Below are 12427 nucleotides of genomic sequence, written 5' to 3' on the forward strand. Positions count from 1 at the left end.
CATCATTTATTAAAAGCAACTTAATGTCTCATTAGAATGAGGGAATTACTTCCTGTTCACACTGTCTTTCATTAAAAGCTTTTTTTTTTTTTTTTTTTTACCACACACTGCCATTTAAGTAGAAACAGTTGTCCAAAGATCTGCCACTTGCTTAGGCAGGGGAGCCTGGTGACCCTATAAGGCTCAAAAGAAAAGCTGACATGGGTGAGGAATCCCACAAATAAGAGTCACCAGCCTACCCTGCACTTTTGTCTTTTTCACCTTACAAAAATGTGTATCACAAGAAGCAGATGCTATAAGCTGCACGATGCAGACATGGCCACTAGAGGTTCTGCTGTCACAACCTCACCCTTGCAGCTCAGAAAAGCCAGCTCACCAAATTTTCCAAAAGTAACAGCTGAGAAGAAAGCAAAACACCTATAAATGTCAGCTGGGGACCTTTCATGCCCAGAACAGGGGCCCATGAAGCCAAAATCTGTTTGTTCACTAAATTTAACCAAGTCTCAAAAATTACCTAACTTTCATTTTCACTGGTATTCAGCAGAAAGTCTGTGCTTCAACAGTCATAAGGATAACGATAACAAAGACAAGGAGGAAAAGGCGGTGCGTAGGAAAAAAGAATTCTTCCTGACTGCTACTCATATGGCCAAGACAGCGTCTAGAATGTCCTTTCCACAATCTTATCTCGGTCATCACACCTCAGCTCCGTGATACAGGATATTTATGGTGGCTGAGAGATAGAAACTTATAGTAAAGCCAAATGCTGGGCCAGCCACAAGAATATCGCTGCCAGAAGTGGAGGACAAAACCACACACACACTTCCAAGTACAGCTAGTGATGCCAGTGAGACGTGAGACTGGCTGTGAAGTTACTTCAGCATCAGCAGCAACAGGACCGTGTCCTCCAGTCCATCTGAGGGCAGCTGGCAAACTTAGGGAATGCAGGGTAGGTTGCATGGCGTACACAGGTCTGCCCTCTGCTGCCTTACTCTCACTCATGGGGGAGGGGGGGCACATAGGCAGCAATGAAAAGAGAAAATGCATTTCCAAAAGAGGTCATCAGCATGCATAATATTTGCCTATAATATAAACAGAAATAAAACACTTAAACTACAGTACCTCAGATGCAGACTAGACACAAGAAAGAATTTCTGGAACCAGCTGCCAAGAAAGGTTGTTTGCTCTCCCACACTGGATACATTCGAGAAGCAATTGGACCAATAGTGGGTCCAAGAAGCAACATCTGATTGGGATGTTGTAACTGGCATCCTGCACTAGCTGGGGGTTGGACTCGATGGCCTTCCTGGTCCCTTCTGACCCAGCTGTTCAGTGAGTCTGTGAAAATTTTCAACACAGTGAAGACCACAGGACCCAGGGTTTTGCTACCTGGGTGCTTACATCTAACGGTGCTTCAAGGCTCCTGGTCCTCTCTTCTTACACTGCTTTTCCTTTACACCAGACTTGGAATGGACAGCCCTTCAAATGGAGGACAGTCTGTTCTAAAGTACACTTCCTACCACTCACTGTTCACCTAGTGCAACTCAAGGAAATATGTTATCCCACCTTTGAATTATTTTTATCCCTTTTCAAATGGTTATGTGACTATGAGAACAAGGGCCATTATTTTCTTCTTCAATATCTTATGCTAATGTTTGAAAATCATAATATGAGTTTTAAAAAATTAAAATGCCAAAAAAAAAAAAAACCCACACACTTACAAAAGCACTCCAAAGGAAATGCTGCCATGTCTGTATCACCACAACAGGGGAATGTGTGCAGCTTATTTATTCAATAGAGTTTTATGCTACCTACCATGTTTTTAAAAATAGTTCTAAAAATATCCTCCATGTGCAATGCCTGCAGGGATGGGATGCATGGCCAGTTCTTTTCCTGCCAGCAAGTTGGGTCAGGTGCCTTTTCTGCAGGTGAGAGAGCCTGCAGCCCTGACCAACGACAAGGAAGCATTGCCCTCCACAGAGGATGGACTGGCCCAAGGGTAGCTCTGTCAGCTCTTGCATCCCCCATCCCTCCTTCAGCATCAGCCTCCTGGTACAGCAGCCCTGGTGGAGTCATTATATAATTAATTCTTGAAACGGAAGAGTTTTTAAAGCCTGCCTCTTGGGCACAAAGTACTCATTCAGGATGCAATCCTATGCATATTTAGGCAGGAAAAAAAGGCCTACAAGTTCCAGCGCACCCCAGTCAGCCTTGTTTGGCTTAACATTTAGGGTGGTTGAAATTCTCCGGACTGATCCACCACCAGCTCCACCACTACCATATACTCATTCATCACTTATGGTGAAATAATGAGAAGAAGCAAGGGTTTGTGGTCCATGACTGATTCTGCTCACTAACGGTTCTTTTGCAGGCAAGTGGATGACTCAAGTTTGATCATTTTAAGTAAGAGCAAGTTGTCTTCCTAAAGCAAGGCTTTTGAATCTCTGTCAACTTGAGGGTCAGATTCCATCTCAGGGCAGCTCTTGGCAGCTGAATTCGTGCAGTGGGAAAAGCAGAAGGTGAAAGGGGAGAAGAGAAAATACAAAATAATCACTATAGTTTGGCTTAAAACTCTTACTGACAGTAACTACCATATTTTTTGCTCTATAAGACGCACCTGACCATAAGACGCACCTAGTTTTTAGAGGAGGGATCCATGGAAAGCTTCCTGATAATCACAGGCACATTCCCCATCACTTCCCCATGGCTTCATTAAAAGACGGGTTGCCATTTGAAAACACACACCGACCTGTGATTAACAGCTCTCACCTGCGCCGGAGGAGGGGGGCAGAGCAGGGCGCACCGAGCGCGTGCCAGCCAGGTGTGGTGCAGCTGGGCCGGCAGCGTGCCGGCGGTGGTCTTCCGGGTGGCGTGGCAGCGGCAGCAGGTCTTCCCGGGTGTGGGGGTGAGCAGTCCGTCTCTCCGTGCGGCCAGCGGGTTAAAGCCTGCGGCTCCTCCTCCTCCACACCACTCCCCCTGAGCGGCACAGCTCTCACCTGTGCCGGAGGGGGTTGGCAGAGCAGGGCACACTGAGCGCGTGCCGGCCAGGTGGTGCCACGTGGTGCAGCCGGGCCAGCAGCATGCCGGTGGTGGTCTTCCGGGCGGCGTGGCAGTGGCGGCAGGTCTTCCCGGGTGGTGGGGGTGAGCAGTCCGTCTTTCCATGTGGCCAGCGGGTTAAAGTCCACGGTTCCTCCACCTCCGCACCGCTCCCCGAGTGGCACAGCGCCGGAGGGGAGGGAGGCGGAGCAGCATGCGCCGAGCAGGCACGTGGTGCAGGCAGGCCGGCAGCGTCCTGGGGGTCGGGCACATGCACATTCGCTCTATAAGATGCACAGACATTTCCCCTTACTTTTGAGGGGGGGAAAGTGCGTCTTATAGAGCGAAAAATACGGTAAGCCTTTGGAAAGGCATTTCAACATTTTAGAATGGGGGAAAACTGCACAAAAGCAAGGAAGCCATCAAATGATCAGTGGTGAGGAGAAAGGGTGGGATCAGAAGACAGGGAATGGAGACATCTGAGGAATCCCAGAGGGCTCATTCAAGACTGCAGGTGGGCTGCCTTTGAGTATATCTGAGGCTCTGCACTCCTGTTCTAAGGTATGGCAGAGAAATTCCTTATTTTCAAGGATGGACCTGTTGCATGCCTTTCAGGGTGCACCTCAAAAGATTTACAAGTAACATAAAAGCAGTCAAAAGAGACCTATTTCCTTTTAGGACTACACTATAATAGATCTTTGCTGAGTGACTATATGTTTCCTCATGGTAAGCTGACACTGCAAATTATTCTTTGTGTGTGTTTTCTCCAAGGGGCTGGAGAACTTTTACTGACCACAACTGTGTAGACCATAATTGTGTGTCCTGTTCTGGGAAGTAATTGCAAGCAACTAGATTTCTCTAAACAGTAGTTGCCATGTGCACGTGTTGTATATAAAATTAAACTGTTTCATTTAAATATAACTTTGAGTGGCCAGCTCCAGAAGTGTAACCGTTCATGGAGACTAGTGACATTATGGCTAACCACTTGTACAGATGACTTGTGTGGACTGTAATTCCCAATATATACTGGGCTTTATTAATCCCTAGTGACATTTCTTTATGAAAAAATGCTTTCAGGGAAAATCCCATAGGCCAAATTATGATGATATCATTGTCTAAGTGGAGGGCTATAACTTCTGAGGAAGCATTGTTTCGAGTTAAGATTTCAACGAAATTGCAAGGTTCACACAGTCCTCCACCTCTCCATTTCAACCTTATAACAACCCTTTGAGATAAGTTAGGCTGGGAGTCAGGGACTGGCCCAAAGTCACCCTGTAAGCTTCATGTCCAAGGGCTCTCCTGAGACCCAGTCCAATACTCTAACCATTATACAACACCATCACTTTAAATGAGAAAATGCAACATGTGGCAATCTGTTCCACTGCCAAACTGTTCTTCCCACTGAAATCTACTTCCTTGCCACTTTCACCCACAGGTTTTAATCTAGCCTCTGGAGTAACAGAGAACAGTATTTGAAAGTTGCAAGATGGATTTGAAGATTAGGAAATGTTCCCCAGTATTTTAGACAATAAATTATATTGGTGCTAAGGTGCTGGCAAAATAGAGTAAATAGCATTCAAGTCAAGAGTTCAGTATTTATCAATGAGGCAGGAAAAAGAAGAAAATAATCCCTTCTGACCAAAGCTTCCATGGATCAGAAACAGCTGCCTCAACTCACAACATCTTTGAAAATTGTTTATAATTTCACATTAGCCTAGTGAAGAGGTATGACACAAAGAGTTTATTTTCCCTCCAGGTCTGGAACATATGTTTGTTTCATTTTCTTACATTATTCTCTCCTTTTTCAGGAAGGTCTGTCATAAAAAGTGCTTTTCTGTGGCTCCCTGAGGCACGTTCCTGGTGACCCTTATTTGTGGTGAACGGAGACAATGCTGACAAGGCACTCGGAGGAGTCGTATTTTGGTCTGCCTGAGCTCCTGCTTGTGATTTCATGTCATTTGGCTTTGTTGGGTTTTCTCCTAATGGAAGGCATATCTGTTTACACTTGTCTTACTTAACTGAAGATGAGCTGCCTAAGAGGGAAGTGCTTTCACACCTGTTTGCCTTTGCTTCATTGGCAGAGCTCAAAAATAGAATAGCATGAAATCAAGAGCCATAAACAATGAGATCGTTAGACTTGGTTTTCAGCATAATTTGGACCTGGTCACCACGGCTGGCGTGTCACAATAGTTTTCTGCGTTAAATCAGACAGGCACCTGATAGTGCAGCAGGGCTGCTTGAGATAAAGTGCAAGTGTCGCCCCCCAAATCTGTACACAAAAGCTGACTGGGCTGGCAGCTACAAGCAACGGGATGGGCGAGGGGATGGGTTCTCTCTGACACTTGAAGACAGCAGGCTAGCTCAGATAGTATGGAACATCTTGCATGGCCCACAGTCCGTTCCTCCAATGCCTTCCTGATTCTTCCCAGCATCTGCCACCTGAGCTGATCCCCTTAATCTGCCTCAGCCCAGCCCTGTAGATGCATGTAGCTGCAACTCAGTAAGGAACAGCCTGATGCAACACAGCTATGGAAGCATCATGTGTAAAGCATGTGGGCTAATATACTATATGCTTCATATCAGCAAACATCCTGATACGAAGCAGTGTAGCAGTAAGTTGCATGAAAAAAATGTATGAAAATTGTATTGTATTATAAGGGAATTCTGCATGTGGTCTGCTACTGAAGAAAATCAATTCATGCCAAATAGAAAAAGATGTGCACTTATATCATTACTGTCACAGGAAATACTTTGGGTTTCCCATTTACACATTCTGATTAGCGCTACATTAACCTTTAATGTTTAATGGAGATAATTTGGCTCTAAATTAATTTCCGCAAAGAAATTAGTTATTTTTAAAATCCAGTACACACAGGGAAAAGGAAAGAGGAAATTGAAAACTAAAGAACACCACATTCTGCACTGTTGCTTCCTCTCTTAGCCAGGGAGGAACCTGGTGACTCTTCTGACTCACATCTGATGGTTGTTCAGACTGCTGGACCTCACAAATATATCATAGAGTCATACAGTTGGAAAGGGCCTAGCACACTATTCAGTCCAACCATCTGGTCAATACAGGATTCAAGTCACCCGTCCAGATTTCAGTCATGCCAGACCCTGCTTTGTTTCCAAGATTAGGCAGGATGTCTTCAGTGACACAGGAATCACTGGTATCTGAAAAGTTACTGGTTCCCACTCCAGTCACAGTTTTAAGACATAACCATGACCATTTTATATCCAGACTGGTGGCAGCAGAAAAGATAGCAAAATGAAATTGCTTGGAAACTAGCTCACACTTCCATGTGCCTCAGATTCAAAGGTACACTGATACAGCAATTTAGAAAGGAAGGAAATGCACATGTCAACTAAAATGTAGTTTGATCGATGCCATAGGTCTTTTTTTCTAAGCAAGACCAACTGTTCCACCCTACTGCATTTGCCATATGATTCCCACATGTAGGGAAAGTACCATATACAGATAAGGTCTGACAGATGGCATGTCTTACTATTTTTTTTAATCTCCAATCAAGCTGTTGAGTGAGAGTGATCTAATATTAGCTTGCAAGTACGTAATAATCAACCCACTGACATCTATTGGGTCTAGCATAAGGTTCTTTCCAGATTAATTGAAAGGACACTTGAACAACTAATGGGTTCAGAATGTACTAAAACAAATGGCTAAACTGACTATTAATAAATGTAGAAGAGGAAATTAACAGAAGATTTATCATCTTCAGAGACAGAAAATTCTGAACGGTCCTCCTTCAGAATAAAAAGGACTGAATAAATTTGAAAGAGTATTTTTATATGCAATGCTTATCTGTTCATTAGTTTTTCTGTAACCAGGAATTAATTGGTGTCAAGCAGAACATTGACCATTGTTATCTATAACAGTCTTCCTCAACCTGATGCCTTCAAGGTTTGTTGGATGACAACTCCCAGTTGTCCCAGCAAATCTGAAGGACAGCACATCTGGAGAGGACCAGGTTGGAGAAGGCTGATCTACATGTTCCTAAAACACCTGCACACTACAGTGTGACCAAAAACCAAGCTGTTGCTATAGAAATGTAGAGGTGATACTACTTAGGAGCAACCTCCATGATCTAGCCCTAACCCTGATAATTTCTCCTCATCATGGCAACATCCTCAAACAAATCCATTTGTTATTTTTGAATAAAGTTTGCATAGTAGCCATTAACTTGTATAGGGAACAGTTAACACTAAGGAACATTGTTGTGGTAAGAGTAAAAGCTAGCTTCCACCCATAAAAATGGATGTTCAAGTCTATAGTGATAAGCAATAAAGCATGCAGTTCAACGTGTCTCTGAGCAGATATGAAGTGCTCAGAGTTCCATTTAAGGTTCCTTTTGTGCATGTCCAATCCATCAACAGGAATATGTATTGCTAGTGTGCATGTAAAATCCCAGTTTCTAGCATCCTATCCCATCCTCCATTGCACTAAGCAACAGGACCAATGGGAAGGCCAGGTGAAGACCAATTTAGGTCTCAGTGCTTCCCATGGAATCCTGTGAGACAAAATAAATGGGCTTCAGTTTGTGAGACATAATTGACAGAGGGAGAAATCTGCTCACCTCCCCAAACATTAGAGGGCATGTTTAGGCCCCAGGCTATTGTAGCTCCCCTTTACTTCTCCAATTTAAGTGAATGACTGTCATGACATTACAGGAAAACGGGTAAAGCATTGAGCACAGTTGCTGAGGGGAGGGGAAAATGTGTCCTCATCTCTGTCAGTGGAAGTCAGAGCACAACTGGATGATACATGGCAGAGCCACAATCAGCATCTCCCACAACCGTTTGCTTGTTTGTTTCAGTTAAAAACAACCACAGGATACGCCAAATCAAACAAGGACCTCACTCCTGGGTGGGGCGGGGGGGGCGTAGTACCTGTGTTTATCTCCCTTGGGACGAGTTGGGAGTAGGGAGTTGGACTGGGGAAATGGCATGTGAGAAAAGGATTACTCTCCTCCCACGCTGCCATGGTCTCAATCCAATTCAGGGAACCCTGGGATTGCTCTTACCTTAAAAAGAATAAAAGATCCATGATTACAGATCTTCCATAATCCTAAATACAGATCTCCTATCACACCTAATTTGACTCTCAGTCTCCACAAAAGGCCAAAGTAAATGTAACACCATTCAAACAATTAGAAATAGCATGGATGGTTTTAGATATAAATAAACAGATGTCCAGGGTACCAGATATAGATTTGCACCATGGTAGCAGGAGGGGTGTCCAATCCATGTTGAAAATAAATCCAGATTTAGATAGGAGAGGCATGATGATAGTAATTCAACAGAAGAACACATAGTTTGTGAAAGTTCCCAGTCTCAAAGTCTGTGCGAGATTGTTATATCAGACACATCAACATGAAAATACATTGTACAGCTTTGGTGTTTTGGTACTTTGCACTCAAGATTTCTGCAGAAGAGTCCTTTTTTAAAATAAAGAGGAAGAACAGAAGAAACCACCCATATCCATGGGGGATAGGTTCCAACCCCCCCCCCCCAGTGGATTCCTGAAATTGCAGGTAGTAGAAAATACTATATATACAGTACAGTCGGCCCTCTACATTTGCAGGGGTTTGGGGAGCAGGATTCCCGTAAAAGTGGGAAAAGCGTGAATATCTTCAGGGAAAACCAGCAAGTGTCTTTAGGGATGCTGTTTGGGCCCTTTGTCTTGGTACTAGCCAGCCTCAATCTTGTATTTTGTCTCTCAGTAGGTGCATAGACCCCAGAGGTTTTTGTGGTTTTTCTCTAGAGATATTCATATTTTTCCACTTTTGTAGGGGTTCTGCACCACCACAATGTGGAGGCCCACAGTCAACTGTCATTAAGTGAAATGGTGGTAACTGAGACAGCAGATATGGAGTCCTACTGTAGTATTAATATAGAGTGAGCAATAGCTGTACAAAAACAGTTATGATGCTCACGTGGATAAGGGCATAGAATCATGTTTCCCTTTGGGGAAAAGTGCTTAGCTTTTAAGATGCTGTATATAAATAACTACCTTGAGAAGATTTTACATTGTACATAGAGGTTACATTTTTTTTTTTTTGTTTGGCAGGATAACTTTTTCTTTGACAGCTCCATCTCTTTTTCAGTCTAAGAATATAGGAAAAGGAGGATGTAAATTATCTCTCTTGGCTGACTTACAATAAAAGTCAGCAAAGGTCAGACACAGTAAGCTTTGATAATCACACTTTTCATAGGTTTCATTGTTATTTTAACATAACAATTCACAGGTTACAAAACCAAACCAAATTGTTACTCAGCAATAGAGAATAGGTGTTTCCCTATATAATTTTCTCATGTTCTGTGAGAATCTCCTCTACTTTTAAGGTCTTTAGGTGGTTGAGGTATCATCTGAAATGTGAACTACAAGACTAAAATTATTTGACTGCTCCATTCTGTGGTTCTATTATATTTAGGAATGGTCAAGCATGCTAAATGTTTGTGATAGCTTTAAAATAAAAGAGACACAGAAAGACAGAGGTTGTTCTGCATTGTAATGAGTGAAAATACTTTGCCAGTTCTTGCATTTTCAGAAGTGATGAAAGAAGCCACATAATGAGGAGGTAGGTTTTCCTGTTCCAACAAATTGCAGTAGTTCTTCCATAGCCTGAAGGATGCATGGAACTTTTGTCAGAGCTCAGTCATTAAATTAAATATAGCATAAAGTAGGGCTCCGACCAACTGGAACTACTGTCATGGAGAGTGTTCACCTAACAATGTTCTGAGTACAGAGGTCTATCACACTTTCAGATGAAGTCCTCCTTAAATTCCTAATAGCTTAGAATATGAGAGCTCTCCAGAGGGTGGCCATTTACACAGTGCCAAAAGGGAGAAATTCAATTAGGACAAAAGAGGACTAGTATTTGCATATGCTAATATATATGAACAGATGCAAAATTCAAAATAATGACTATAATTTAAATACAATATATAATTTAAATAAAAATATAATGCGTTGCATGAAAGCAGGAACATCTTGGAATTCTTTCTCAGCCCTCTGGACCTGGGACTGAACCTAGAACCTACTTCATGCAAAGCAGGCACTCTGCTACTGAGCTACAGCTCGGCATGAGCACCAAGATTTATTTTTCCTCTTAATGGTTCTGTGTGTTTCTGTAAACACTGGCAAGAAATATTGGTGAGGCATGTGGTATTAGGCTGTATAAATTAGAGACCTAAGCATTCTAATTGTCCCTGTGATGTTTAAACAAACAATATAAAATAGTGCTGTTTCCCATGTGCTCTTCAAGCAGGGCTCCGTGCAATGCGCCATATGGGAACTGCGCTTGCACAGTGTTCTTGATCATCTACAGTTCCCATATGCAAGACTGGCCCATGAAGAAGCAGAAAGAGTTTTTGTCTTCACAAAAGTCATGTGGCTTTAAAAACATGACAGGGAAATACTTATCAAGCTTTTCTATGCATGAAAGGCTAAAGCAATTAAAATTCTGCTTGTTTTGCAACTATTAAAGGCACAGAACGTCTATCAGGGATTAAAGGTGACAACATTAATATCTATCAAAGTAACAATTGCTATGTTTTTCATCCATTATGTTAACCTTGAGGGGAAATTACTGCACAACATATTATTTTTCACTATATGTAAAGGTTTAGGATTTAATATTCCCAATAAAACATGGTTTGAAAATGTTCACATTGATTCATCTGCCCTGTATACTTAAGGTATATTAGAAGCACAGGATAATGTATCAGTAGTAGCTGACTCCAGCTAGTTTAAATAAAATGCTATTAAAGATAGCTTTAATGCCTAGCAGATTGCACTGACTGATTACATTTGGAGGGAATTGTAATCCTATTTGATTCGGATCTCTCAAATTATGGGTGTCAATAACGTGGCATTGGTTGGACAAGGTCTGTTTTATAGAACAAGATGCATTATAATTATGAACTTTGGTAGAGAGTACTTGTTTTTTTAGATGCTAAAGCTTTCTTGACTTAATGTCTTGACACTGAATGCAATTAGGTCTATATTCAATGAAGAGCTGATTAAGCTACTGAATATCATGGAAATAAATAAGCTTAAAGATAAGGTTCATTATAGAAATGGACTTAGTACTGTGACTTTGGTGGGAGAGATATTCAATTCATATATTAAAAACTTTAGAAATGTGTTTAATGTTGTAATACTTTTAGGCTTACAACTTCTAGGTAAGCTTCTAGGTAAGCAATTTTTCACATGCTAACCTAGAAGCAAATCCTACTGAACCCAGCAGGACTTACATCTGAGTAGAAATGCAAAGGGTTACACTGCAACGCAATTTCATTTTTAAAAAGCAGGGAAGCTGGTAATTCTTATTTCACAGTGCCGCTTTACCTGTTGAAGCTTTTATTCTTACAATACCCAGCATTCCCCAGCCATTTTTTCTCTCTCTAAATATTCTCAGGATTACTCACTAACAGAGCAGTCTCAGAATTAGGTTTCATTGAATTAAGTGAATTGATAATGCTTTCAGAAAAGGCTTTTATCATTTTATTACTCTTCTTTATTCACAAATTTTTACTATGGGAAGGGAGAATCTAGATATTCTAGTCACAACCCTCCCATATCCCAGCTACACACACATACACATCTGTCTGGATTCTATCAGATTCCCTGGGTTTGGCTTCCCAGATGCCAATCTACTTTGCAGTAGCACTGAGTCCAAGTTCCTCGTGAGCATGCCCAGCATTTGTGGGGAGCTGGCAGCAGTGGGCAGGGAAGAAGGTTGATTGATGGGATGGCATCTGGTGCAACCTTTTGTGGCACCCCCTTCCAGAAATGCTGCTGCCAGGAGCAATGAATGGAGAAAAAAGTTGGTCACCAAGTATGGTGATTCGTGTGCCAGCTTGCAGCACCCCTCTTCTGCACTCACTGTCACCAGTAGCAGCAGGTGAGGAAGAAGACTGGCCACCAGCAATGTTGCCTGGTGCTTGCGCACAGCACTCCTATTCCATGTCTTGCCCCTGCCCCTGACCAAGAAGGTTGCTGGCTGTGCAAGTACACAGATTTCCTCTTGGTTTGGCTCACTTTGCAGGACCAGGCAGAGCACAATAGTAAGCAAGATGGATAGATTCTTAAAGAGTTTCTCCCAACTGTACTTTAAGTGGTAGGAGCCCCTACATGATCTATTCCACAAAATACAGCAACCTATCTTAGACAGTTAGCTATGATCCGTTGTTGTATCATCTGAGTTTTTTGAGTTTCATCTTCAGTATCTGGCCTTCTAAAGAGCAATCAGGGTTGATCTCCTCTAAGACTGACTGGTTTGATCTCCTTGCAGTCCAAGGGACTCGCAGGAGCTTTCTCCAGCACCACAATTCAAAGGCATCAATTCTTTGGCATTCAGTTTTCCTTATGGTC

The sequence above is a fragment of the Varanus komodoensis genome, unplaced genomic scaffold, assembly GCF_004798865.1.
Source record: "Varanus komodoensis strain SLA01 unplaced genomic scaffold, ASM479886v1 scaffold2, whole genome shotgun sequence".
Classification (NCBI taxonomy): domain Eukaryota; kingdom Metazoa; phylum Chordata; class Lepidosauria; order Squamata; family Varanidae; genus Varanus; species Varanus komodoensis.